The sequence below is a fragment of the Aotus nancymaae genome, unplaced genomic scaffold, assembly GCF_030222135.1.
Source record: "Aotus nancymaae isolate 86718 unplaced genomic scaffold, 86718_ANA_hifiasm-v0.15.2.pri h1tg000003l, whole genome shotgun sequence".
In the NCBI taxonomy this organism is placed as follows: domain Eukaryota; kingdom Metazoa; phylum Chordata; class Mammalia; order Primates; family Aotidae; genus Aotus; species Aotus nancymaae.
The window spans coordinates 34,599,460-34,619,762 of NW_026988414.1; the positions used below are offsets into that span (position 1 = coordinate 34,599,460).

A 20,303-nucleotide genomic window follows, 5' to 3' on the forward strand; every position below is an offset into this window, starting at 1 on the left:
GGGCCATCTGCTAGGTTCACTGGCTAGCTCCGAATCTTGGTTCAGCAAACTGGCCTCACAACTCAGGATTCCAGTCGATAGCATTTCTGGTCTTCAGAAGAAGCTGAAACTGTGTGTTTACTGTTAGGCCTGTGAATCCTAAGTCCTTTGAACCAGAGTGAGTGTTATGATAGGCATCTGAGTGAAGCAGTCCATTTTGATGTGGCTATTTTCATTCAAAGGACACGTTAATGTGGTTCTTTTAACCCAAGTCAAATGGGGCTATATCAAAATGTAAAAACTGTTTTCTGTGCAAGCCACCTTTAATCCTGCCCTGTTTCCCAACTTCAATCACTGCTTGCTCTACTCCCTCCTCACTATTGTCATTCAACTGCAAAATTTATGGCCTTAGCAAATTGCCCATAATAAATGGGCCCTAGTAAAAGATCTGTAAATCCACCATTCCTCTCCCAAGGGAAATTTAATAAAAAACGAGCTCAGATAAAAACACTCATTAAGAATTGAAGCAAAGATTGATAGACAATGTTTAATTTATAATTAATACATGAAAAATTATGATCTCTTTCCCTAGGATATTTGAAAATATTTTATTCTCATGATTTTTTACCAGAATCAAAGTTGTTCCACTGATTCTCATATTTTAATAATGCCTGTGGTGGTTCTTTTCTTTGTACAAAGAGATCATATTTGAGGTTTCTTTTGGGTTGATCCATGGACTGGCAAATTTCCAAATGGCTTTGACTGAGCCATTTGGAAAGGTAATTTTTAGTCATTACCTTTCATTTTCCTTTCACTAGCTGACCTAACATGGGCAGAAATAATTAGGTTTTGTGGGGTTTATTTTTGACAACTTTGGTGGCTTTAAATAAATGTCTTTGACCCAATTTTTAAATGGTTGCAGATTTTAAGGTGCATTATCTACTAATGCATCAAATGGAACCTCTGGATCTTTAGTTGTCACGAACAGAACCACTTGAGCTGCAAGGAAAAAACTTAAACCACTTCTGTTTGGTGTTTTTAACTCTTCACTGGCTAATTTTTTTTTTTTTTTTTTAGACAAAGTCTTGCTCTGCTGCCCATACCGGAGTGCAACGGCACAATCTCGGCTCACTGCAATCTCCACCTCACCTCTCAGGTTCTAGCAATTCTCCTGCCTCAGCCTCCCAAGTAGCTGGGATTACAGGCATATGCCACCATGCCCTGCTAATTTTTTTATTTTTTTAGTAGAGGAGGAGTTTTGCCATGTTGGCCAGACTGGTCTTGAATGCCTGACCTCAGGTGATCCACTGGCCTCGACCTCCCACAGTGCTGGGATTGCAGACATGAGCCACTACACCCAGCTTCCTTGGCTAATTTCTTCTACAGTTTTTCTTTTCTTTTTTTTTATTAAATGGGAAAAAAAATTAGTACTCAAGAAGATTGAATAGGTAGCATATAATGTATCCTGCTCCAAATCCATCACCACACTCGGCTCAGTTTCCTCATCTGTAACAGGGAATAATAATGGTACCTAACTCACAGGGTTTGAGCACTCAACTAAGATGCATAAAGTGCATAGCACAGTGCCTAACACATAATAAATGCTCATTAAATGACAGCTATTGTTGTATTGTCATTACTCTTTAGCACAAAATTAAATCCTAAATGTCTTACTCCCTCCAAAAGGGATTCAATTATGATTTAATTTTATGATTTAATTTAATTTAATTTGTGGGGACATGCTCTGAAACTGGCATAATGAAAATGGTGCCTTCACAGTGGGGAAAGTTATAGGAGAAGATTAAAATTAAATCAACAATGGTGTGATGAGTTGACACTGCACGCTTCCTGATAGAGCACATGGAAAGAGCCCAGCATCATTTTTGTGTAATTCCTGCCAAACCCCATGTTGAAATTTGGTTTCCCATGTTGGAGGTGGGTCCTAATGAGAGGTGCTTGGGTCATGGGGGTGAATTCCTCATGAATGGCTTCATGAGGTTCTTGCAATAGTGGGTTTCACTCCACTGGTCCCTACCCCGACTGGTTGTTAAAGAGAACCTGGCACCTCCCTCCCCTTGTTCCTGTATGCTTCCTCTCCGGCCATGTGATCTCTGTATACTCAGGCTCCCCTTCTCCTTCTGCCATGATGGGAAGCAGCTTGAGGCCCTCACCAGAAGCGGATAAGCTTCTTGTACAGCCTGCAGAACCATAAGTCAAATAAATGTCTTTTCTTTATAAATTACCCAGCCTTGGATATTCCTTTTTAGCAACACAAACAAACTAAGACAGCTTCTCTAAGGCTAAGTCTATCAAAGCAGCATAAATGGCTGTTCCAAACAGGTATGGCCTTTGTCCTGTTGGTTTCTGTTTGACACCCATGCTAAGGAAACAAAAATGTCTTGTGTGAACAGGGTTCCAAACTACTGCCAAAAAATTTCTTTTCACCTGTTGCTGTGACAAATTATATTAATATACTTACTCATACAAAACCACCTTTATATTCCTGTAGTAAAACTGACTTGGTCATAATGTAGTGTTCTTTTAATATACTACTGAACTGAATACTAATAGTAAAATTTATGTGGGATTTACGCCTCTATGTTCTTAAATGTATAATCATTTTATTGAACAGTCTGAAGTCAGCAGGGCATAAACATAAAATAGTTTTTGGGATTTTTTTGTCCAGTCACTTACCTTCAAACAAATCCTTCCAAATCTCTTCTTCCTGCCCCATAGTGACATGTGAACTTTTCTGGTCACTTTCAATTAGTAAAAAGTCCAGGCCAACCTATTACCAGTTTAAAACTTCAGTTACAGCATCAGCAGTACTGTGTTCATGTGCAAGGATGTCAAGAATGTTTCCTTATCCAAAACTTCCAGGAAGAATTTAGAGCTCAGACAGAACCCCACAGAAGTTTCTTCACAAATGTGCAGAGGACTCAAATAAGTGCCTTGGCTTGCTCTCCGTGGTCAGCATGAGTTTACAGCAGGAATAAGGACATTCAGAATACCTGGAAGCAGTAAATGGCCTTTGGAAAAAACAAGATAATGGTGGCCTCAGGCAGAAGCCTGTCTGTTGAGTCCAAAGACAATGTGCACCAGTCTGATAATAGTTAAGGGAAGACACTGGTCTCTCATTTACCAACCACATAAGGAGGAAGTGAGTGAAATTATCTAAAATGAACGATGCCAAGGCTGGATACAAAGCAACATTCTTCATGAGGCTGGACTTGGGGGTCTCTGTAGATACTCCCCACTCCATAAAGCCACACTCAGCCTGCTCACCCCGCTCAAGAGCAGCATGGAAGGAATGAACTACTGATACGTACTGCAACATGGATAATCCTTGAAAACATTATGCATGGTAAAAGAAGCCAGCCACAAATGACAATATACTATATAATCCCATTCTTATAAAAGTCCAGAATGGGGACTCCAGAGCGGCAGGAAGTAGATTTCTGCTTGCTTATGGCTGGAGGGCAGTGGATGGAGGATAGAGGAGTAATAGCTAAAAGGGTTTCTCTTTTTGAGATGACAAAAATGTTCTAAAATTGACTATGATGATGGTTGCACATATCTGTGAATGTATAAAAAAAACCACTGAATTGTATATGCTGTTCAATGAGTGGATTATAGGGTGCTATGGTTTGGATATGGTTTGTTTGGCCTCACTAAAATTCACATTGAAATGTGATCTCCAGTGTTGGAGGTGGGGCCTGGAGGGAGGTGTCTGGCTTGGTGCCATTCTCACAGGAGGGAGTTCTCACTCTTAGTTCCCATGAAAACTGGTTGAGAAGAGGCCAACCCCTCCTCCTCTCTCCCCACATGAGTCTGCATGCCACCTTTCCTTCCCCTTCCACCATGAGTGGAAACAGTCTGAGTCCCCGGCCGGAAGCAGATGCTGGCACTGTACTTCCTATACAATCTGCAGAAGCAGGAGCCAAATAAACCTCTTCTCTCTAAATTATCCAGTCTCAGGTATGTCTTTATGGCAACACAAATGGACTAAGACATGTGGTATGCAAATTATATCTTAATAAGGTGATTTTTTTAAAAAAAAGAGAGAGAGATTTGGAGATTCTGCCAAACAATGACAAAGTGTGCAAGAAAGACATGTTAAGGCATGGTAGCCCTATGTCCTGCAGCTCTTTAGGTCTGAGATGTCTGAATTCAAAAGGACCATCTGATTGATGCAGCAGGCACAGTTGGGAAGGTTTGAATCAACGGGTAATGAGCAAGAAGCACATGCACATATTCAGAAGCGAGAGGAAGGGGATGATGAATAGTGGGGTACTCAGGCCTGTGAGCGGCCCCCACTCAGGTCACAGAACTCCTCTTCCTGCCCTCCCCTCCCTGGGAAACATTTATTTGCTTCTGATCTAGGGACAAGGAAGGGAGACAGGAAGAACTGACTTTCTATAAAAATTTTTTAAAACCTTACCTGCAGTTGACTCCCTGTGGCAGCAAAAGGGCCTTTTCTTAGAAAAAGACCCTTTGAAGTTGTACTTCCCTCCAGATTTCTAATATTCAGAGCATCTTTCCAGCTCTGGCTACTATGACAGGCCCCTAGACCAGAGCAGCTTCTCTGCACTGGGATTGAGCACCAGAAACCACCAGCATTGGGATTTCTTTGCCCCTGGTAGGAATAGAGGCTTCTGAGGAACATGTGCTCCCTGTCCACCCTCACATTCACCCACAGGGAGGAGGCCTGAGTCCTACTTATGCATAAGCCCCATGAATGTCAACTAAAAGAGAGAAGCATTTAGCCAAGGGAGGAGGAATGCCACTGCTAGGGGGCAGTGTAAGCAGGATGGTCAGTGATGTGTCAATGGCCAATGGTGATCTGGAAGTTTTAGTCCTCCCTCGGGGGTGACTCAGATGGTTTTGCATATATTGTTCCATCTACAGGGGTTGAGAAAACAGCTCCTTCTGTGCATGTCCCCCCTTTTCTATCACATTCAGCAGAGGGAGGGACTCTCAGTCCCCTGTTGAGAGGCCAGGCTGGCTTTCAGGATGGGGGAGATCCCCAGGGAAGGGCACAGTTACCCCTGAGGCTCCCAGCAGCCTTTTGTTCTGCTCCCCCTCACCAAGTCCCCAGGAAGGACAGGTCCCCCAGGCCTCTCAGGTGTGAGCTACCAAGTCAAGTGCCTGCTTTATCAAGACAGGCAATGCCAGAGAAAAGCTCCTTCACCACCACTGTCTCAATAGCAATGACGACAGGGATGCACTCTCTCACTCCAGGGGTGCCATCCCTAAAGAATAGTCAGCTATAGCAGCCACCTGGCCACAACAATGGAAGGGAGAGGTGGCCAAGGGAGGGAGAAAGGCTTTGTCAGCTTGAACCATGAGAGCAAAGAGGAAACAGATGGTTCATCCATGCAGAACCAGGTCAACACCTCACAGCAGCAGGCTCAGCGATCCCTACTCAGAAGCTAAGAATTCTTCTTAGCTCATGCTGGACTTGCCAGGGTGAGCACATGCCCTGAAAACCCTGCAAACAGAAGCACCAGATTCCATTATCTAGAAATCTCCATTACACTGTGACCAGGGAAGTCACACACACACACACACACATATACACACACACGAACAAGCGTGCACGCGTGCCCACACTGCTCCCCGAGATTGACCTCACTTGGTTAGTTTAGTTAGACCCTACTTTGTCCAGAAATACGTTAAGGAGCCTCCAAACATCGTATCTACGTGGCTGAAATGCCTGTGCTCTGTTCTCAGGCCATTTCGTCTTGTCATCACACAGAGCCGAGTTTGGAGCCCACTCCTGCCACACAGCAGCTGTGCAGACAGGGGTCTGTGCTCCACCACACCGAATCCCAAGCTTCTGCTCCCCTCTGTAGGATGGTTATAGAGATGAGAAGCTATGTAAAGCAATTAGCAATAATGGGAGCTGTTTTTGTTTAACAAAATACTTCAGTCACATTTCCCAATGGGAAGTTCTTTGCTGCTCCCCCAGCTCCCAGCTTGGCCCTGGAAGCAGTGAAGGGGAAGGAGAATTTTTCTGCCACTAAGAAAATCTCCTTGACCCCCTTTATTTTCAAAGCTCAAGCCCCTAGTGCCAGTGTCACTTTATGTAACTGGATAGCTCTTGGGAATGAGGGGCACCCAGGTCTCACTTCGGCTTAGTCCATTCTGTCTGTAGCTAACAGTTCCACCAACTGGTCCCTGTGGTGAGGGCGAGGTACTGGTTTTCTTGGTGTGGTGCTTGGCTCTGCTCCGGGAGATAGTCCCATGTCCCTGCTGGCCCAGCAGCCATTCATGTCCCCCATTCCCCAGTTGTCTGGGGTACCCACTTGCCTGGCCCAGCCACCTGGACACCCCCAGAGCCTCTGTCCCTCCTGCACTTCACCTGTTCCTTCACAGTGAGTGCAGAGGGCCCTTTCTGCACACCCTGAAGGCCTTAGCCATCTGGGAGGGCAGGCCCCTCCATCCAAGTCTTCCAGGCACACTACACCAAAGTCGTTACCCACCCTCTCAGCCCAGGCTGCCAGCAGCCTTTCAGGAATCCTCAGTTGAAGCAGGCACTGTTCTCTATGTTCACAGCTGCTGTGGATTGAATTGTGCTGCCTCAAAATTCATATGTTGAAGTCCTGACCCCCAGAATGTGACTGTATTTGGAGACGTGGTCTTTAAAGAGGTGACTAAGGTTGAGTAAGTTCATGGGGGTGGGCTCCAATTCAGCCTGACTAGTGTCCTCATAAGAAGAGGAGATGGCCGGGCACGGTGGCTCACACCTATAATCCCAGCACTTTGGGAGGCCAAGGTTGGTGGATCACAAGGTCAGGAGATTGAGACCATCCTGGCCAACATGGTGAAACCCTGTCTCTACTAAAATACAAAAAACTAGCCGGGCATGATGGCATGCACCTGTAGTCTCAGCTACTCGGGAGGCTGAGGCAGGGGAATCGCTTCAACCCAGGAGGTGGAGGTTGTGGTGAGCTGAGGTTGTGCCACTGCACTCCAGCCTGGGAAACAGAATGAGACTCTGCCTCGAAAAAAAAAAAAAAAAGAGGAGATTAGATCACAAGAAGCATAGAGCAAAGACAAAGTCCACAGAGAAGTAGAAGGCAGCCACCTACAAGCCACGGAGAGAGGCTCAGAAGAACCCCATCCTATTGCGACTTGGACCTTAGAATTATAACCTTCAGAACTGGAAGAAAATTAACTTCTATTCTTTAAGCCATCCAGTCTGTGGCAGGTGTAATGGCAGCTTCAGGAAACGGATGCAGCAAATACCCCACACCTGCCCTAAACTCCTGGGGATGCTTGCCTGGCTGCCCAAGGGATCTCCCACCACACAGCCATCATCTCAACCCCTTTTCTTGGGATCCAGATTTCACAGCTTAACCAATACCCAACCAACAAATGGGATCTAAGGCTTCCTGCAGCCTCCCCAAGTCTCTAAGAAGTATCCTCTGGGGTCCTCACTTGCCCGGTGGAGAACACAGCCTCCCCTCAGTCACTGATCCAGATTTCTGTAAGTACCTTCTCTCCAGTCCTCTGGCTGGAGCTGGGGAGGTTGCTGGAATGATGAGGCGGTGGAAGGAGCTTGTGCAGCCAGCTCCTAGTGAATCCGGAAGTAGATGCCTGGGCCTCTGATGCTTTTTGGCTTTCTTTACAACGTGTCTGTGATGGTTAATTTTATGTATCAATTTGGCTTGGCCGTGGTGCCCAGATATTTGGCAGTACATTCTTCTAGATGTTTCTGTGAAGGTGTTTTTTGGATGAGATTAACATTTAAATACATGGACTTTGAGTAAAGCAGATTACCCTCTGTAATGTAGATGGGCTTCATCCTTCTGTCGAAGGTGTGAACAGAATAAAGATAATATAAAACATAAAATAATAGACTGATCTCCCCTGAGCAAGAAAGAATTCTGCCAGCAAACTGCCTTTGCACTTGAACCACAACTCTTCCCTGAGTCTCAGCCTGCTGGCCCACCTTGCAGATTTTGGACTTCTAAGCGTTTACAATCCCATGAGCCAATTCCTTGAAACAACTCTCTCTATATACATCTACACATATCCTGTTCTATTTCTCTGGAGAGCTTGAACTGGTCCAGTGGCTTTCTTTAGATCTACTGCTTTAGGTATCAATTACTCATTCTGAGGCAATTGGAAAAGTCCCACTCACTTCCTGCCACAAGTGAAACTGGATTATAGTTTTCTGGGATCTCATCCTCAGGTTTTTGGTGTAAAGTTATGCTATTTTCAAAAAATACTCTCATATGCATTTCGTACTTTTCCCATAAAGTTATCTGTTTCCTAAAGATTTAAAATAATCCACCCATAAAACCAATTCCTTTTCTTTTCTCTTTTCTGCTTTTTTTTTTTTGAGATAGAGTCTCGCTCTTGTTGCCCAGGCTGGAGTGCAATGATGTGATCTCGGCTCACTGCAACCTCTGCCTCCCAGGTTCAAGTGATTCTCCTGCCGTAGCCTCCCTAGTAGCTGGGATTACAAGCATACACCACAATGCCTGGCTAATTTTTTGTATTTTTAGTAAAGACAGGGTTTCACCATCTTGGCCAGGCTGGTCTTGAACTCCTGACCTCAGGTGATCCACCTACCTCAGCCTTCCAAAGTGCTGGGATTATAGGAGAGAGCCACCAAGTCTGGCTCCAATTCCTTTTCTGAATGCAACTCTTTAACAACTTTATTGGTTTCCTCAGCATTTGCATTGTATTCAATATTATAAGTAATTTAGAGATGACTGAAGGCATATGGGAAGATGTGCATAGGTTCTATGCAAATATTATACCATATTAGATAAGGAACATGAACATCCATGGGGGTCCTGGAACCAATCCCCCACAGATACTGCACCAGTTTAACACCCTGCACCAGTCTGCCCTTCTCATCTGGGTGGCTTTTTCATCCTGCTGGATTATGATACCCTACACTGGGTATCAGAATGTTTTCCTTTTATTCTCTGATGCCTCATGCTGTTTGCACACCTCCTCCCCTGAACCAATACTCTGCTTGCCCCACACTTAGGCTCTGCACTCCATGCCTGGCAACACCCCTGCACAATGCCCTTGGTGCTCCACATGGGCTCTGACAGCCTGCTTCAGGTTACCAAGGCTCTCCCTCACCCCTGCAGGCACTGACCTTGCTTGGCCACAGCTAATGGCTTTTGGAGGAATAGAAGGGAAGAGGGAGAGGAAGAGCTCCAACAAGTTTAATAAAAAAAATAGAATTGTAATAGACTGTATTAAGGATAATATGAATGATATTTCTCACTTTCAGGGAAGGGAGTTATAACATGGAGAAAATAAGAGAACTAGAATGAATCCAGTGATATTGGACTAGAATTAGGGCTGTTGGTGTGAACTCACTGATTTCAAAATATGGAGATAGATACAGAAATGTAGATGTAAATATACATATATTAGAGAAGATATATATACACATATCTTCAGAAGAAGAGCATAATACTACAATGGAGAATCCTGGCAAACAGCAGGCTTATCAACTTAATGTTCACTGAAAGGGCCTGGGGTAGTGATATCCCAATAGCAATGAGCACACCTAGTGTTCAGGTCTTGGCTTCTAAATACCATCCTCCTTTCAAAGGAACAAGAGTTCCCCGGAGAAATGGCTGACTCCAGAGCTTAGAAAGGGAAAATGCAAGATATCCTAGAACATACTATCATTCTAGAAAGCAAGGTGGCTTAAAGAATGATAGAAATGTGTCAAAATGAATCAGCTTAAAGGGGCTACCAAACACCAAATCAGAGGCAATTTGGGCACTAAGATAAATAGTGATAGTAATAAACCATAACTTACTGAATAAAACAGGAAATCATGAGACTATCTGACATAAAGTAATAAATGAATAAATTAAAAGTTCAATGAAGAATAGGATATTTGCACACTCTCAAAATATCTCCCCACAAAGTACTTATTCATAGAGGAAGAGAGTAAAGCTACAGTGAGGAAGCCTGGCAGATACAAGGCTTATCAACTTGGTCAGGTTATCAACATGAACATTATGAACAACGGGATAAATCAGCATCCTGAGCCATCTGCAAGATTGCAATGAGAAGGTCACAGAAGCATCACTTCCATGTCATTTCTACTTAAGATGCATAACTTGAATCTAACTGGGAGGAAATGTCAGACAGGCTCAAATTAAAGGACAGTAAACAAAATAAATGGTTTGTAATCTTCAAAAGTATCAAGGTCATGAGAGTCAAAGAAAGACTAAGGAAGTGTTCCAAAGTGAAGGAGTCTGAAGAGACAAGAAACTAATATGTAACGGCAACACATGGCTGGGCACAGTGGCTCACACCTGTAATCCCAGCACTTTAGGAGGCTGAGGCTGGTGGATCACCTGAGGTCGGGAGTTCAAGACCAGCCTGACCAACATGGAGAAACCTCATCTCTACTAAAAATACAAAATTAGCTGGGTGTGGTGGTACATGCCTGTAATCCCAGCTACTCAGGAGGCTGAGACAAGAGAATCACTTGAACCCAGGATACGGAGGTTGCGGTGAGCCAAGATCGTGCCATTGCACTCCAGCTGGGCAACAAGAGTGAAACTCCATCTCAACAACACAACAACAACAACAACAAAAGGCAATATGTGACTCTGAACTAATTCTTTTTGACGTAAAGAACATTATTGGGACATTTGGAAAAATGCAAATAGAATCTAAGGATTAGATGGTAATAAAAGTATTGATGAAAATTTCCTATTTTGGTGAGTATAGATGACTACTAGGGAGGGTCTGCTCCTCACAGTCCCCTCTGTTCTATGCTGTGCTTCCTCTCTTGCATTGGGGCAAAGAGAAGGAAAATGGAAAAAGGAAAATGTCTCTTACTTAATTGGGCAAGCTTGTTATTTTTGTCCTAGATAATGATAACTGAGGTGTGTACGTATGTGTGTGTGTTTTATATATTTTCATGCTATGTTACTAATTGCATATTTATAATTGTTATATATTCAAAATAACTGTACCTTTTATAGAAATAAAAGCTCTTTGAGACCAGGATATAGTGTCTCATGCCTGTAATCCCAGCACTTTGGAAGATCAAGGCAGAAAGATTGCTTGAGGCTAGGAGTTGGAGACCAGCCTGAGCAACATAGCGGGACCCTCATCACTTTAAAAAAATAATAAATAAGTAAATAAAATCTCTTTGTTGCATTTAATCTGTTTGGTTTTGAATCCTACTTAGCCTGAAATTAATATTAGGGCTCCTGCTTTCTTTATGTTCATATGTGCTTAATGTAAATCATTTACTTTGATATATATTTTTTAATTGGGGGAAAATATACCATTTTAACCATTTTTAGGTTCACAATTTAGTGGTATTAATTATATTCACAGTGTTCTACAACTATTATAACTATGTCAAAAACTTTTCATTATCCCAAAAAGAAACTCTAACCATTAAGCAATAGCTTCTTATTTCCCCTCTCTCCAGCCTCTGATCATTTCTAATCCACTTTCTATCTGTGAATTTGCCCATTCTAGGTATCTCAATATTTGTCCTTTTGTGTCTGACTTATTTTATTTCACTTAGCTTGTCTTTAAGGTTCATCTGTGTTTTAGCAGGTATCACAATTTCATTCCTTTTCATGGCTGAATAATATTCTCTAGTATGTATGTAACACATTTTGTTACTCATTGACCTGCTGATAAACACTTGGGTTGTTTCCACCTTTTGTCTGTTGTGGATAATGCAGCAATGAACATTGATGTATGAGGATCTGTTTGAGTCCCTGCTTTCAATCGCTTTGGGTATACACCTAGGAGAGGAACTGCTGTATCCTATTTGCTTTTTGCATGACTGTTTTACTGTATTTTGAAAGCACCTCTTGAGGAAGCATACAATTTGAGAATTTTTGTCATAAAATAAAGGAATATAGCCCATTTACACTCATTGTTGAAATATATTATTAGTATTATATCTATCACCTAAAAATTATTTTAATGTTTTTTTGCTTCTTCCAGTGTTTGCTGTTTGGCATGCAGATCATGTATTCTTTGCTTTTTATCTTTTCCAGTGTGTGTATGTGTGTACATATCACATATGTTATATAATTATATATTATATATTGTAATGCATTTTATGTGTATTTATATATGGCACATTTTCTGTCTATAATTCTACAAATAGTTATTTTAACTTTTCAAAAGCATTCTTTAACTCACAGTATTTTTCTAACTATTAATCAAGAGTTCATCAATACTTCTCAAGTTCTCTTTGCCTCTTATTGAGAATATTTGTAACTTTTCAAATTTTGAACCACTTTTAAAATTCTTTAGTTTTTTCTGTTTAAACAGAGAATTTAAATGGCATTTGCACCCTGTAATTTCATTTCATGGTTTCCCTATTCTTGATTCTTAAATTTGCTTCATCTCTTGACAATTTTAAACACATCTCAGAGTTCCTGATTTAAAAAGGGCTTAGGGTTGTATATTTCTTAAACCCTTGCATATTTGAAGGTATCTTTCTTGAGACTTCAAACACTGTAAGTACCTTGGTTGGGCATCAAATTATCGAATCAAAATCTTTTTCTCTATTCTTCTGAAAACTCTGTAGATGTTCTTTATCCGAATTGAGGGCAATAAGACCTTGAAGACAGTCTGATTTTCTTTCCTTAGTAGATTTCCTCTTTATTCTGTGTATATACTTGTAGGCTTTTAAAAATCCTGATTCTTCAAACGTTTTTGTGGGGTGTCTAGGTAGAGGTCCATTTCCAGCAAGTTTGTCCTGGGATATATTGATCTCGAGTTATCTGCACACTCAGGGTGCACGTGGTATTTCCTTTACTGTTGATTGTGTTATGTGTAAATTTTTGGTGCAGCAAAAGAAGTAGCACTTGAGTATCAATTTCCTCAGCAAGGCAATTTACTTCTATAGGAGGGTGCAGCTCACAGAGGGAACAATGGCGAGCGCACACCTGGACAAGGAAGGAGAAGGGGTTCTTATTTGTGACTGAGGTCACCCCTACTGCTGTGTCATTCCCCTATTGGCTAGGGTTACCAAGCACTGTCTAGGCTAATTCCAATTGGCTATTTTAAAGAGAGCAGGGGTATGAGCCAGAGTGGTGGGGTGGGTAGTTTGGCGGGAAGGACTGTTACATGCAGGTCAGAGCAGGTAACCAGGGGTCAAAGCAGGTGACTGGAGCAGGTGACCAGAATGAGTCAGGATGGAGCAGGAGACCAGGGGAACAGATGTGAACCACTGATTAGAACTGGTGGAAAAGGTTGTTTAGTGAAACTACAAGGAAGTTAAACTTTAAAGTGGAGAATTAAAGAATAAGAGAGCTGAACATACTGATATACTGATTCTTTGAAGAGAAACTTGAGGTTCACTATATTTAACAATTGTTTCTCTCTGGTCTGACCCTTCAGAATCACCAAATGTCCACTTGGTGCTTCTATGCTCTCTGGTCTCCCTATCTATAAACTTTCCTCCTGCCTTTTTCATTTCTGTATCTTTCTCTCTGCATATTTGATGAGATTTCTTAACCTTGACCTCTACAGCACTGATTTAATATTTTACAGTGCCAATTCTGTTCTTTAATCTTACCCAGGGATTAGTGGTGGGTTTTCATTCTGTGATTACATTTTCAGTTTCTCTGACATAGTTTCCTTTTCTTATCAATTCCCTTTTCATTTAATCATTTTTTTTTAAGTCTCATTCTGTGGCTTTCTAAAGAATGCCTGTCCTCCTTCTCTTTATGGCTCTACCTTTATTTCATAGAGGCCGTGTCTCTGACATGCAGAGTAGGACATTGAGTAAGATTTTCCCTGCAGACCACGTTGTTAGGAAGACCCAAAATGAGGAGGAAGGGCTGGGTGCCCATGTTCTATTAAGGGGATGCAGCCTATGTAGACCCTCTGACTTGATCCTGTAAAGCCACCTCCTTGGGAGCTTTGGGCCATTCTTGGAGTTCCAGGACAGACAGCTGGGCCTGCCTTTCTGAAAACGCTCCCACAGAGCCATGACAAAGCACCAATTCCCAGCTCTCTCCCTTTCCTTGAAGTTGAGGAAGGCAGAGTTTCCAGAGCCCAAGAGGCTTCTTTTGCAGCTAAAAAGCTCCAGGGCTTGACAGAGTCAACATTGTTCCCCGAGGGGAACTCGGTTTTTCACCAGTTTCTAACCACAGTCAAGTCCTCCTTCAGTTTTCCCCCAGACTTTCTCCTTGCCTCAGCCTGGGAACAAAGGCATTTCAAATAATCCACAAGATCATGCTAATTGGCAAATAACTCGGGCTCTCGTGCCCTGAGGGGGGTCACAGGCCTGTTGGGCACTGCCAGGGGAAGAGGAAAACTGAACATCTTAGCAATTGCAACAGCTCCTATATTTAATTGTATTTAAATACGTCCCCTCAAGGAGTCTGCAGGACCTCAGGGGTACAGAAAGTTATGAGCTAAAACAATTTCTGTTAATTGCTGAACCAGACACCCAAACAGAAACCTGGGTTTGAGATTCTTGTATGGAAATCAGTTCATTCTAATTATAGGGTCAGCTAAGATCCCACCTTAGACCAGGGTCTCTCAAAGTGGCTTTCTCAAACCACTATTTCTATAAAATGTTAATAGATGTTTCTGAAAATAGGGTTCCAATGAAAATAAATTTGAGCTCTGCATAGTAAACAGAGTGGCAGGTTTCTTTCCTGCAGGACTTCTTGGCATCTGGCATGCTAATTGCCTATTATTCAGTGAATCATTGGGCATACACTGAGTATCTGTTGTGTGCCAGGCATTGAGGAAACAGAGATTTCCACATGGTCCATGTCTGCAAAAAGCTTACAGCCAATTTTATAATCCCTTAGTTCTCAGTACCTGCAACATCAGATGAAAACTTAGAAACGCAGACTCTCCAGCCTTGCCTCCACACTTACTGCATCAGAACCTGCATTGTAACATGCTTCCTGCATGATTAAAATATGAAAAGCTCTGGAATAATGCATCACTAGGAGAGAAAAAGAAGGAAAAAAGAATGGCTGCACTGGGAAGTCAGGAACTTTGCTTTGGGGCCCAGGTAAAACCATGGGCAACCGAGCTGGGGAGGAACACATTGTCCTCATTTCAACTTGGACAGTGAGGCTCAAGCCATGAGCACTGAGAAGAATGCAGTTCCATTCCGGCATAAATATTTGTTGAGGCAAGGTTCAACTCTGAGGAAAAGAAAAACCCCAAATAATAGTGTCTTAAACAAGATAAAATGTTTACTCTTCTCTTACTCTCTTCCTTTTTGTTAGAGACAGAGTCTCACTCCGTAGCCCAGGCTGGAGTAAACTGGTGAGATCTCGGCTCACTGCCACCTCCTCCTCCCAGGTTCAAGTGATCCTCCTGCCTCAGTCTCCCAAGTAGCTGGGACTACAGGCACCTACCACCAAGCCCAGCTAATTTTTTTTGTATTTTTAGTAGAGACAGGGTTTCACCATATTGGCTAGGCTGGTCTTGAACTCCTGACCTTGTGATCCACCCACCTTGGCCTCCCAAAGTGCTGGGATTACAGACATGACCCACCACGCCTGGCCTTACTCTTTTCTTACTTTCAAGAAGTCCAGCAGTTAGAAGTACTGGGCTGGTATGACATACTACAGGATCAAGGACCCATGCTCTTTCCATCTCGTTACTATATCACACATGCCTTCCATTTCCAAATTCAACTCATGGTCCAAGATGGCTGCCAGACCTCCAGCCATTACAGCTACATTTCAGCAAGCAGAAAGTGAGGGAGAAGTGCATATCCTCCTGCTTTTAATAATTATACACAGTGTCTACTTATTTCTCATTTGCTTAAATTTAATCACATAACCAAACCTAGCTGCAAGGGAGGCTAGGGGATACACTCATTATTCCAGGCAGCCATACGCCAGTTAAAAATCAGAAGTCTGCTACTATAAGCCATAGCATCTCTCAGGATCATGTTTGGTGACACTAAGATATGTAACTGACAATATGTCTTTTAGGCTGACTGACAGTGCCATGGCCCACACATACACCTCTGGAGGGCCTTCTGGAAATGGAAAACCTGAAGTAAAAGTGGAAGAACAATCAACCCCTGCAGCGCCTAACTAACCTGAGACATTCTTCTATTGTTTTTTATTCTGGCCTCGATTGACAAGACCATTGGACTTTGTAACCCACCTTGGTCAACCTCATGACTTCAGACCCTACGACCCCCTCCCAGCTTGCAAACCTACGACCCCCTCCCGGCTTCCAAAAAACCACCCTAAACTGTAACTTCTGTAACTTGCCACTGCATACCCCAAACCTATAAAACCAACTCCTATCCCACTGTTCTCCACTGACTCTCTTTTCAGACTCAGCCTGCCTACACCCGGGTGAATAAACAGCCATGTTGCTCATACAAAGGCTGTTTGGGGTGTCTCTTCATTCAGAGTGCGCATTTTAACAAAACCGAAATGAGTAACTGAGACAAAAGTCTCAATCACTGAGGTTTATTAAGCCAGCTTTAGGGCACATCCAGGAAAAACATGAGCCATAGACACATTTGTGACTATTTTTCGGGAGGTTTAGGATTTATACATTTCCTTGAAGTGGGGAAAGGCACGTAGGGTAGCCAGTAAGGCGAATAGTTACATTCTTGTGAGACTTCAGTGAGTGTCCGGTAAATCTACATTTATGTAAGATAAGGTGAATGTCTAAAGAGAGAAAGGGAGTAAAGGAAGAATCAGTTATCCAGTCTCTGGGTAGTTAGAGGAAATGAGTCTTGACTTGGTTCTGCACCTGGGGAGATAAGCTTGTAAGAGACATTATCAGTGTAGAGTTTTAGGAGCTACACTTAGATTGTTGACCCAGAGTTACAATTGGCATGTCCTTGTTTATAGAGGCCAGCAAAGAATTTACTTATGAATGATCTACGGGGGCAGCCCTTTGCAGATGCCTGAGGCTTTTACCTTCCTCTGGGGATGTATAAGGTTAGTAATAGTTATTCATTTGGAAGAGGAGGCTGCAAGGACTCAGCCTTCAGACTTAAGTTTCTCTTTTCCATAAGAAATTTGAGGAGCTCGGCTGGGCACAGTGGCTCATGCCTGTAATCCTAGCACTTTGGGAGGCTGAGACTCGTGGATCATTTGAAACCAAAAGTTTGAGATAAGCCTGAACAACATGGTGAAACCCCATCTCTACTAAAAATATAAAAATTAGCCAGGCATGGTGGCGCACACCTGTAATCCCAGCTACTCAGGCAGCTGAGGCTTGAGAATAGCTTGAACCCGGGAGGCAGAGGTTGCAGTGAGCCGAGATCATGCCACCACACTCCAGCCTGGGCAACAGAGCAAGACTCCATCTCAAAAAAAAAAAAAGGATTTTTATTTTCCTTTACATAACTTTAGATAAGGACTCAGCTTTGCTACAGATGACATTAGCAGCAGACACAGTGATGAGGCACCTATTTCACAAGACCAAATGAGTGCAGACATCAGCAGGGAGACAGAGCTGGCAAACACAAGAAGACTGTGAGTATATGTGGGACACTCTCATGGCAAAACCTGGAGAGATTTTGACATGGCTGAAGATCTAGCAGATTTTAAGTTATTATTATTAACACAACCTCCCTTCTACCCACAGTGTGTGAGAACCAGGGAGTTCAAGGTTACACTTATTTCCAGCATCAGAGGGAAGGAGGCAGTTGGCCTGGTTCTCCCAGCTCTGCTGCTTTGGGAGTTAGATGGGCTCATCCCATTCAATGGTTCATCATTTCTCAACTTCCAAATAATGAGAATAACAGTAAGTTCATGGAGAGAAATTTCTGAATTTAAATTTTTTATTTATATGTTTTCCTTAAAACACTAGTGCTTCCAACTGCTTGTCTGCTTTTGAGCAGAGATTTTTTTTCTTTAGTGAATAAATGGCAAATGGCAAAATAAATATTGATGGGAAACAGAATAAAATTGCAAGTTCAACAACTTCGCCATGAACATGTGGTTGTCACTACATTTTGCACATGTCGAATAGAGCCATGTTTCCTACAGGTAAAACTGTTTCTGATTGTCATTTGCAAGATGAACTTACATGTGTTGAGATGTCCTGGTGGACAACAAAAGGCACAATGATGTCCAGACACTCTGTCCCTAAAAGAAGTGGGGGTCCACTGCTCTAGGAAAAGGCTAAAGGCAGGCTCTGAAACTTGGGAGGCTGAATCAAATGGCCCCACCATCTTTCATAGCCCAAGCCATGATTATCCCCACTTCTCAGCAGTCACAAGCCCTGTTCAGGCCTCTCAAATGCCTCCCTCTGCACCCCCTGCACCCTGAGAGGCTAGAAAACATAAGGCTAAGGGTATGGACTCTGGAGCTGGACTGCCTGGTGCAAATCTCATCTTGACTTAGTAGCTGTGTGACCTTGCACAAGTCTAGACGCTTCATTTCTCAGTTTCTGCATTACTGAAATGGGAATAATAATAGCACTTATTGAAGAGGCTGTGAGTGAATGGACCTGAAGCATATGAGCCATATGAGTGCTGGCTCCTATTACTGTCACCATGATTACCACCTCTTAGATGAGGCCTCATGGAGGTCACTAGTGTTCTCTTCAGAGCCTTGGCCCAAACCATTGGACAGTGAGTGCTCAAAGCCCTGAACCTTCATGCACCCATCCAGAAACCGCCAATGACTCCTTGAGAGCCACAGAATTGAGTAGAAACTTCAAATCATCCCATTCAATGCCTTCGTTCCTTGAAGGAGGGAAGAAGGAAGAATATAGAATAAAAGAATGCAGGGAAGCAAGGAAAAGATTGACTAGGGTGCTGCGTGATTGCTTCTGCTAATTGGCTACTGTCATAAATGTGTGGTGAAGTTGGAAATCAATTGTTCAGCTAAGTTGGTCATCTTAGGAGAGTCTGTTCCCTGTACATTTCAAAATCTAGACTGTAATGGGTTAATGTCAAAAATAACATCACTCGAAGACAGGCACATATATATATATATATATATGTATGTATATATACGTATGCCTGTCTATAACTGGTCAGGAGAACATAGTTTTGTGAATTCCCTGGGTGTTCACGGCCCTCGACTGGTCATACTATGAACAAGATCAACCTAACAGGACTTGGAGGAGGTCATCTGCAGAATTCTCCTGCACTTGCTCTTCTGGGCAAATCAGAGGCACCCAGAGGTACTGGGACCCCCTCCTCCATCCTCTAGTTTGCTGAGGACTATCTCAGTTTGAGCAGTGAAAGCCCTGCATTGCAGGAAATCTCTGAGTTCCAAACGAGGATGGTTGGTCCCCCCAAGGACCTGGCATCAGTGAATTTAGTCTGGCTCTCAGGGACTCTACGTTTGTTTCAAGAAGATACCCAAAGAACCCAACTGTAGTTCTAGCAGGGGTTCACAGTTGATTTGTTATCAGAGCTGCTGGGAAGCTGCTGGCTTCTAACTAGGACCTTCAGTGTTGACTGAAGTTTGGGCACATGTGGTCAGCCTAGAGCCTGGGCAGCTTCAACTTCCGCCCCCCACACTGTCCCCACCCTCATACCCAGGCCTCACCAGAGATCAGCTACATCAGAATCTCTGAGGGAGGCCCCCAGGCAGCAGCGTTGTAGAATCTCACGAGGTGATTCCAACCCACAGCCAAGTTTGTGAGAACCAGTAATCTGGAAGGGGAGGCTGCAAACTTTTTTCTGTAAAGCACCAGAGAATGACAACTTTCGGCTTCATAGACCATGTGGCCTCCATCCTGACCGCTCAACTCTGCCATCGTATGGCAAGGGCAGCCACGGACAATACATGAACAAATGGGCATGGCTGTGTTCCCGGCAGAGCCAGCCTCATGGGTGTTCAGCCCGTGCAAACACAGTGCCCATGCTTAAAAGGACCTTTTTAGCTTAGTGCTCTGCTGTTGCTGTCTTGAGAGTCTTAATAGTTTTGGAACAAAGGATCTCATATTTTCATATTGCACTGGGCTCCGCAAATTCTGTAGATGATCCTAGTTCCAATAAAACTCTGTTTACGAAAACAGACATTGGGTCAGATTTGCCCCATGAGCCACAGTTTGACAACCAATCAGTGGTCTAGAGCCTTGTGCAAAGTTCAGTCCACTCGGAGTTGGTATGGAGACCAGCAACAGCAGCAGCAGCAGCTCGTGGCTTATTAGACAGCCTGAGTCTCTGGGCCAGGCATGGTAGCTCATGCCTATAACCGCAGTGCTTTGGGAGGTCAAGGTGCGAGGATCAGTTGAGCTCAGGAGTTCAAGACCAGCCTGGGCGACATAGCAAGATCTCACCTCTACTAAAAATAAAAGTTAAAAAATTAGCTGAGCATGGTGGTGTGTGCCTGTAGTCCCAGCTGTTCAGAAGGCTGAGGTGGGAGGATTAC

General features: G+C 43.2%; 1 protein-coding gene across 1 annotated transcript in view; it reads right to left on the reverse strand.

Annotated features, from left to right (window-relative positions):
• Window positions 1–20,303, reverse strand: part of LOC105733377 (stimulated by retinoic acid gene 6 protein-like) — a 433,741-nt gene that overhangs the window by 315,880 nt on the left and 97,558 nt on the right. The window contains exon 4 of the mRNA XM_064379820.1: window positions 2,674–3,008. The gene's annotated coding sequence lies outside the window, so the exon portion shown is untranslated. The remainder of the gene's footprint in view (window positions 1–2,673; window positions 3,009–20,303) is intronic.